Source organism: Lampris incognitus, chromosome 14 (genome assembly GCF_029633865.1).
Source record: "Lampris incognitus isolate fLamInc1 chromosome 14, fLamInc1.hap2, whole genome shotgun sequence".
NCBI classification, from domain to species: domain Eukaryota; kingdom Metazoa; phylum Chordata; class Actinopteri; order Lampriformes; family Lampridae; genus Lampris; species Lampris incognitus.
Genome location: NC_079224.1, coordinates 17832749 through 17841850, shown reverse-complemented (window position 1 = coordinate 17841850; position 9102 = coordinate 17832749).

Below are 9102 nucleotides of genomic sequence, written 5' to 3'. Positions count from 1 at the left end.
TCCTCCTTGCTAATCCACCGCTCTTCCCAATTCAATATCCCCACACCATCCAATCTTCTCCCTCTCATTTTCTTCATTCATCAACCCCTCAAAGTACTCCTTCCACCTTTTCAAAACTCTCCTCAATTGTCAGCACATTTCCTTCTCTATCCTTGATCACCCTTACCTGCTACACATCCTTCCCAGCTCCGTCCCTCTGTCTAGCCAATCAGTACTTTTAAAGCGGCATTCTTACGAATCGGTGGATTTTGTGTCCCCAACGCTTAACATTCAGAAAAATGCCTAAAAATGTATAAAACTATGTGTATTATGAATTATTTTATCAATCAAGGTGTCCTCTTTATTGTATTTATTGAAATTTGAAGTTGGCTGATATAAAAAAATTATAAAAACTGCATAGAACACTGAGAGACACCCGATTTTTTCCTGTCCCCACTGTCTACACTAAACTTTAGTATGAAATATAATCTATATGATAATTTATAAAAGTATGTATTTTTCATTTATTGTGTAGCCCCACTTGTAATTTAGACATTACATACATTTTCCTCTCAAAAAATTATTCAACATTAGTTTAAAAATACACTTTTATGTCCGTCCCCAGGTTTTCCCTCAGTCCTGTTATCCTGATACATAAACCCCCCTTAAAATGTTGGAACATTCCACAAGTGACATCATCAACAGGATATTGCATCATCTCAGTCCCCTGAAGGAAATGGCAAAACCCAAAGTAAGTTCTCTCACTCTTGTCTTTTATATCTTTAATTATATTGTAAGAATGACAGGCAACGTAAATCATAACCTTATGTCCTGTTACCAAAAGTATTTCTTATGCTCTAATGATATTTTTTTATTATTTGAGGTTTTTCTTATCACTTGAAGGTGCTTGAAGTCCACATGGTGCTAGCATGGTTTTTCATGTGTTAGCTTTGGCTGCGTAGCTACATTTGTGCTAAATCCTCAGTCCTGTTACCCTCAGTCCTGTTACCTATAGGAAGGGTAACAGGACTGAATAACAGTAACAGGAATGAGGATTTTCAATGAAAGGGGCATTTTGAAGGGGATGGTGAGGTAGAGAGAGGTGGGGTGAAATATGGAGGGGGGTAGGTAGAGTAGGGGACCTACTGAAGGGTAGCGTTTCCTCCCTAGTGGTATCTGGTGGAACTGCAGGGGGTCCATTGGAAAGCTTTCATCCCTGTATTGGGTGGTAAATATTGTAGAACTAATAATTAAGATAAAATCATGGTAATAACTAAGTTATAAGATTCTTCAGCACATTATGTCAAATATTTGTATGGGGGGGCTATAGGCTAGGGTTCCAGAGCTCTAAAAAAGCTTGAGAACCAGTGGTGTAGAGAGGCGGGAAGGTCAAGAGGGGAGGGACTGGAGTGCAGAAGTAGGTAAAGGAAGGGTGGATGGATGCAGGGATGGGTGGAGCAAGATAGAGAAGAGGGGAAATTGAGTTTGTTTTGTGAATTTTGTATAACATGAATTCATTGGCTGGTGTTTTACAGCTGGACTTGCAAACATTTTAATAATGTGAACATATTACTTTCAGGGAGGCAGTCGTTTAAGTGCTGCAGAGAAGCAGCGGAGATATCGTGCTCGGCGCGATGCTGATACAGAAAGGAGAGAGCAATACAAGGATGACTTAGCTTCAGGCAGGAAGAAGCTTGTTAATGATTTAGGCAGGAGGGACAAGGCCAGACGTCCGAAAGAATGGAGGGAGACCTACTACAGAATGAAGTCCAGGAAAGAAACGTTACAAAATGTTTTTGCCTTTGCAGAAGATGCAGAGCCCATAGGATCAAGACACACATACAGAGTGAGAGGAGTGGGACATGAGCACAGCGATATGAGTGGGACACACACACACACACACACACATGGTTCCTTGTTTGGTCAAATTTTGACACTTGTGACACCTGTTCAGACATGATTAGTTACTGTTCTCTATTTTACTCTCCATTCTTTATAGCCCTTTTAATGTTTTCTCTTCTCTACACATACATGCACATGCAAACTCACACACACACATGCACACGCACACGCACACACAAATGATTGAAGGAAGAGGACATTTTCGGTTCCATGTTTGGACAATGTTGACACTTCTAACACCTATTCAGTTACTTTTCTTCATTCTGTTCTGTCATAGTCAGCCATTGAGCACTTCTTAACAATTCTTTTTTACTTACATTTGATTGAGGGAGGTTCTGAGACATCCAGTTGTTCACATGGACGTAGACACTCAATCCTGTTACTCAGCTTTCATTCCTGTTACTCGATGTTCATTCCTGTTACTCACTTGTTTTACTTGAAAAAATAAAGATTAAACATGTATTTTTCAATTTGTCTTTGCCCATCATTTAAACATAAACACTTGTTGGATAGATCACATAAGCATTTTTTGATCAAATTCAGGTTGGGGTCTCCCCAAAAAAATAAATAACTGGCTTTGTATTTTGAAAATAAATGCATTTTACCTGCAAACTTCTGACTTTTTACCCAAAGCTATATATGTTTTGAATATTTATCAAATTATTTCATATACACACACAGTTCCTAGAGGGAAAAAATTGATTTACTTTTATTTGATATATTTATAGTAAAAAAGAGTATTGGTAACAGGACTGAAAAATATGTGGTTATCTTCCATTTTGAAACCTTGTAAAAATTTAAATAAGTGTGCCTGAGATTGATGGTTACATATTTTGAATAGTTAAACATGTATGTTTTCAGATGCAATCCTGAAAAAAATTGAAAACTGAAGTTTTAATTTTGAAAAATCTCAACATGCAAAATCCACCGATTCGTAGGGCTGACCCACTCTTAGTTTCTAACCTCTCACACAACTCACCATACGCCTTTTCCTTTGCCACCTCTCTCTTCGCTTTACGCTGCATCTCCTTGTCCTCCTGTCCACTTTCTTCATCTCTCTGACTACCCCACCTCTTCTTTGCCAACCTCTTTCTCTGTATACTTTGCTGTACTAACACTAAACCTAGAACTGCTCATGCCCTAAAAAAAACACCCTCCCTACAGTGAAGCACGGCGGCGGCAGTATAATGCTATTGGGTTGTTTTTCATCTGCAGGCACTGGGAACCTTGTTCAAATTGAGGAAAGAATGGATGGGGCTAAATACAGGGAAATATTGGAAGAAAACGTCTTGATACATGCTCAATAATCCAGGTAAGAGAATCAAAGAAGGCTGAATCAGTTCATTTGGATATCCAGATGAACTGATTCAACCTTCTTTGATTGGAAGAAAACCTGTTGCAGTCTGCCATAAAACTGAAGCTTGAGAGAAGGTCCACCTTCCAGCAGGACAATGATCCAAAGTGAAAGGCTAAAGCACCAATGGCATGGCTCAGCAACAAAAAGGTAAACGTTTTGGAGTGGCCAAGTCAAAGTTTGGACCTCAACCCCATTGAAAATCTGTGGCGCAGACTAAAAATTGCAGTCCAGGGGCACCATCTCACCAACCTGCAAGACCTGTACAAATTCTACCAAGAAGAATGGGCAAAAATTCCTCCAGAAGAATGTGCAAAACTTGCACATACTTACCCCAAGAGAATCATGGCTATTATTGCAGCAAAAGGGTACTCTACAAAGTATTGATATGTGGGGGTTGAATACTTATGCAAACACCATATTTTAGTTTCTAATTATAAAAAGTCACACAGCATTGTAATATAACTTATTTTGGTTTTGGGCACATGCTGTTAGAGCTTTTTGGTTCACAAATATAATATTGTCCAGGAACAGATGTGTATCTTTTATAATCCAGAATTAGTGAAGACTATCGAGGGGGTTGAGTACTTTTGCAAGGCACTGTATATACACACTCTTCTGTCTCACTCACTCACTCGCTCACTCTCTCACACACACACACTCATTGTCTCTCTCTCTCTCTCTGATTCTGTCAATGTCTCTCTCTCTCTCTCTCTCTCTCTCTCTCTCTCTCTCTCTCTCTCTCTCTCTCTCTCTCTCTCTCTCTCTCTCTCTCTCTCTCTCTCACCTCCCCAGTGACTCTTAATTATCATGTTTGTTGTATGAGGTTCTGAATGGGCATGCACCTAGGCAAAACGCCAGCAAACCAGTCTTGCCCTTCTCTCTGAGGGGTGGCTCATGACAAGTCACTAGTAATAACAGGAATCAGTGAAAAGCGGTGATGCATTAAAATTGAAGACATTGACTGGTTTCAAGTGGAATGGCCAAAGGGCAAGAGTGTACTAAATGAGACAACCTTAATTTGATTTTCATTAGGCAACTTTGATTCCACAACTTTTAAACTCTACGCCTCGGGCTTGGTTAAAGCCATGACCCTGAACTTAAGAAATTTGAAAATTTACTCAAAGGGAAACGACAGCAGCTCTCTATATCTGCTTTATAAGAATCAAAATGTCTTGATGCATGCTCAATAATCCAGGTAAGAAATAAAAGAAGGTTAAATCAGTTCATCTGGACACAACATTTATTGACAGGTACGTTTCATCACTCAACTAAATGACATCTTCAGTCTAAACTGGCTGCAGGTATCCCCACCCTTCAGTGACTAACAACCGAAACCAATGACCGGTTATATGTGCAAATCTGGATGTGCCCATTAACTAGAGTTTCGATGGCCATGTGTACTATTCACAGCATTGTAAGATGGCGACAAATGTACTCTTACCCCCCCCCCCCCCAACATAGATGGCCTCTTTGTCTCCCTGTTCAAACCATCGTTCCTCCCTATCAAGAATGTGCACATCCTCATCCCTGGCCACACCCATATTTGCATATGAAACTGGTCGTTGGGTTCGGTCGTTAGGCACTGTATCGTTTATCAGGGTGGGGATACCTGTAGTCAGTTTAGACTGAAGAGGTCTCTTAGTTGAGTGATGAAACGTATCTGTCAAAAAACGTTGTGTCAACTTTCTTTGATTGTTTATAAGAAGTGTCCCGCATGCCCCATGTTGAAAATGGGGCATGCGGGGCCTTAATTACATTCAATCAGTTTAAATATTTTCAACTGACTCATACAAGTGATGATGGCCTTAGAAATGTTTTCTTTTCCCAGTGACAGTCTGGGGGAATAGCAAGCTGACAGTTGCAACACATCCGTGGTGCGCCCAAAATAGGTCACTGTTTTGTCTCATGTTACCCTCACATTAGGTAATTTCACTGCGAGGAGAATGGTCATAATTTCACCCAACACAATAACCTCTTCCTCCGACAGCACAACCAAAGACGATTTGCTGGGCCATTAGGCTGCGGTAATGAAATAAAGTCCAGTGTGAAAAATGATTTCTTTCACTCCTGTCCCCATAGAGTCTGATCTGTGTACAACAACAAAGACATTTGAACAGGCGGACATCCACTTAGACTCCACTCCCATCAGACCGACACTCAATCACCCATCTGGAAATGTTGTCCTTTCACTCCATGTGTGACATTGATACAGAGAAGTACTATACATTTCATTCAGGAAAATCAAACAATAACACTATGTTGGTGCTAAGGGTAGTGGTGGTGTGCTAGTGGGTGTGTGTGTGAGAGAGAGAGCGTGTGTATGTTAGAGAGAGAAGAGACAGAGTGAGTTGCGTGTTGCAATATACCATTGAGCCCTCAAGTTTAAAGTTACTGTGGCAAGTCAGCATGGAAGAATGAGAGGGATAGAGATCTCTTATTCACAGCTCTCATGTCCCATACACCACACAACCAGTACTGTTTAATTTTAACACCTCGCCAGAACCGAATGGAACTGACGGGAAAGGAGAGGCAAGAGGCAAGGATGCATTTTAGAATGGCAGCTCCTGTGTCCCATACACCACACAACCCCAGGAGTGCACCTTTATTCTGCCCCTCCCCATGGTTGCCGAACAATGGCTTCCCCCAACAAGGCCGTCATTTAACACAGGAGTCTCCAGGATCTTAATATCCTCTGCATGTCCTTCTCAGTAGCATCTTGGTGGGATTCTTCCATTTTTTTCTGCTGAGTTTTGGCCACAGACCTGGGTAATGAGAAGGCCAACTAACTCTGTTTCCTGAGGGCGCAGCTTTTGACCCTTCTGTCTTTCCTGAGCATCTTCTGTCCTTCATGTGTGTAAACCAACTGAAAAATTAAGCGGAAGATCAGGAAAATGGATTTGAAAATGATGGCTACCTTCCCAGAGATGCCTGGCATAGGTTGGCCAAAAGAACACTGAGCTGTTTCAGAGCAGCCTCCACCTTCCACTACATGATGGGTTCGTTCCTTGCAGATCACCCTCCTCCAAAGCAGCAGGTAGAGCAGCAAAAGAAAGCACCCAGCATGGAGGCCAAATCCAAGAAGAAAATGGATACTGGGAATTTAACTCAAACCTCCTAAAGACTGAGCCCTTTTGTCAAGAAATTAGAAAAACGATCAACGATAAATTGAAGACCCGAATTTTACAACTTAAAGAGATAAATGGGAATATTTAAAATACAAAGTATGTCAGATCTCCATAGCAAAGAGCAAATTATTAAGCAGGAACAGTAAAAAAAAAAGAAGAAGAAATGGAAGTCATTAAAGAAATCGACGATATCTGTAATAAATCCCCACTGAGAATGACAAATAAAAATGTAACCTCCTGCAGTCCTTGCTAGACAACATTTACATTACTAAAGACAAAGGAGCATATACAAGATAAAGGGTGGAATGGATAGAGGGTGAAAGAAGTTCAGCATATTTCTGTAGATTAGGAAAAAAGAGACAAGAGCGGAATGCTGTAACAGCACTGCTAATCGATAATCAAGAATATACAGACCCTGATAAGATCTCTAAGGAAATTTTCCAGGTCTACGGTAAACTTTACTCTTCCTCTTATTCATGTACAGATGCTGATGCTTTCTTTGAGCACATTAAGGAATTGGTTCCTAAAGTGCACAAGAGCTTCAAAGAGGTATGTTTTGTTTATTCGTCTGTCGCAGCAACGAGGACCATCTAGTCATCATGTGATGACGACTTGCGTGATGATTAAAGTGAGGAAGAGTTGTGCATCATCAACCCCACTCTCTCGTCCGAGACCACCTACTGCCAGTGGCATGGCTAGCAAGATGACTGGCAATGGAGACGGATGCAGATTTTTACTCAGGGTTTCTTCCCGATGCCTTTCCCTTAGACGAGTATACCCGCAAGGCAGCGGAGGGTTTAAATCAGATTTTTCCTTCTCCTAGATGAACTGCCTGACAAGGCTAGCAAGCTCCATCTACCCGGAAAATGTATGTGATGCAGAGCTCAATATGGGTGAAGTGGAAAAAGCCATGAAATGTTTATCCTTAGACAAATCCCCAGGTTCGGCTGGTTTAACAAGTAATTTCTATTGGCATTTGTGGGACTATCTCAAAGACCTTTTTTCCCATATGTTAATAGAAATCTCTGAAACCCAAATTCTTCCAACTACTATGAAGCAAGGGATCCTCAATTCACAACAATTTACGACTTGTACTTGACTTATTGGATTACAACTATTTGATTGAAGATGAAGGTTTTATCTTGTTTTGGATTTTTTTAATGCCTTTCACATGATTGGACACAAGTTTATGTTTCGTATTTTAGAATTGTTTGGATTAGGAGAAAACTTTATAAATTTAGTTACACTCATAAGGATGCTAACAGCACAGTCTTATTACCACAAGGTCCATCTGAAAGATTCTTAATTGATAAAGGAATTAAACAAGGCTGTCCCATCTCTCCTCTGCTTTTTATCGCTGCAGCGGAAATGCTCTCCATTCTTGTGAAAATTTCAGAGTTTGCAAAATTTAAAGTATTAGGCAAATGGCTGAGGATCAGCCAACTGGCAAATGATAACCATATTCATGAAAATTGGTAATCAAATTCCAAAGGTCTCAATGCAATCGATTTCTTATCTAGGACATCTGGCTTAAGATTAAACCTTAAAAAATGTGCATTACTTCCAATTCATAACTCTCCTCTGACAACAATTCATAATATACTGATGTAAAATGGATAGGAAGCCAATGAAGGGGGCAATAATTGGTGTAAAATGGTCAAATTTTCTAGATTTAGTTAGGATTCTAGCAGCAGCATTCTGAACCATCTGAAGACTTTTAGTACTAGAATGTGGCAGACCTGAAATCAGAACATTACAGTAATCAAGTCTGGACGAAACAAATGCATGTATTAGAGTCTCTGCATCAGCCATTGAGCGAAAAGACCGAATTTTATCTATGTTATGTAAGTGAAAAAAAGGCAGTCTTAGTGATTTCTTTAATGTGCTTATTAAAGGAAGGCTGGGATCAAATGTAACACCAAGATTTTTGGCTGCCACACTTTGTGAAACCACAGAGTTGTTGATTGTTATCGTTACTTGATCAAATTGGTGTCTGTGTCTAGCAGGGCCAATGACCAACATCTCGGTTTTATCCGAATTTAAAAGCAGAAAGTTAAGTGACAACCAGTTTTTCACAGTGGCAAAGCAGGCCTCTAAGATGGTCATTTGAGTACGATCATCAGCCCTTATAGGCACATACAGCTGAGTATCATCAGCATAGCAATGGAAAATTTATTCCATAACTGCATATAATTTGGCCAAGAGGTGTAATGTAATGAGAGAAAAGTAGAGGGCCAAGAACTGAACCCTGAGGCACACCACATTTAATGTCAGAAATGTTTGATATAATATTACTATAGCAGACACAATGTGTTCTTCCAGATAAGTAGGGACTTAAGCCAAGAGAGAGCTAAGCCAGCGACAACCAAAATTACAATTTAATCCAACTAATAGTATACAGTGATCAATGGTGTCAAAGGTTGCACTGAGGTCCAGTAGTAGAAGCACAGAGGTGGAATCAGAGTCCATAGCTAGTAAAAGATCGTTCACCACTCTGGTCAGAGCAGTTTCAGTGGCGTGACAGGGCCTGAAAGCTGACTGAAAAGGTTCATATAGATGGTTTTCTTTTATATGGTTCGAAAGTTGTTGATACACAACTCTCTCTAGTACTTTAGAAAAGAATGTAAGATTAGAGACTGGTCGATGGTTATTAAGAGACCTGGATTGAGGTGCGGTTTTTTAAGTAGAGGTTTAACCACAGCTGTCTTAAAATGGCTGGGAACAATGCCAGTAGTAAGT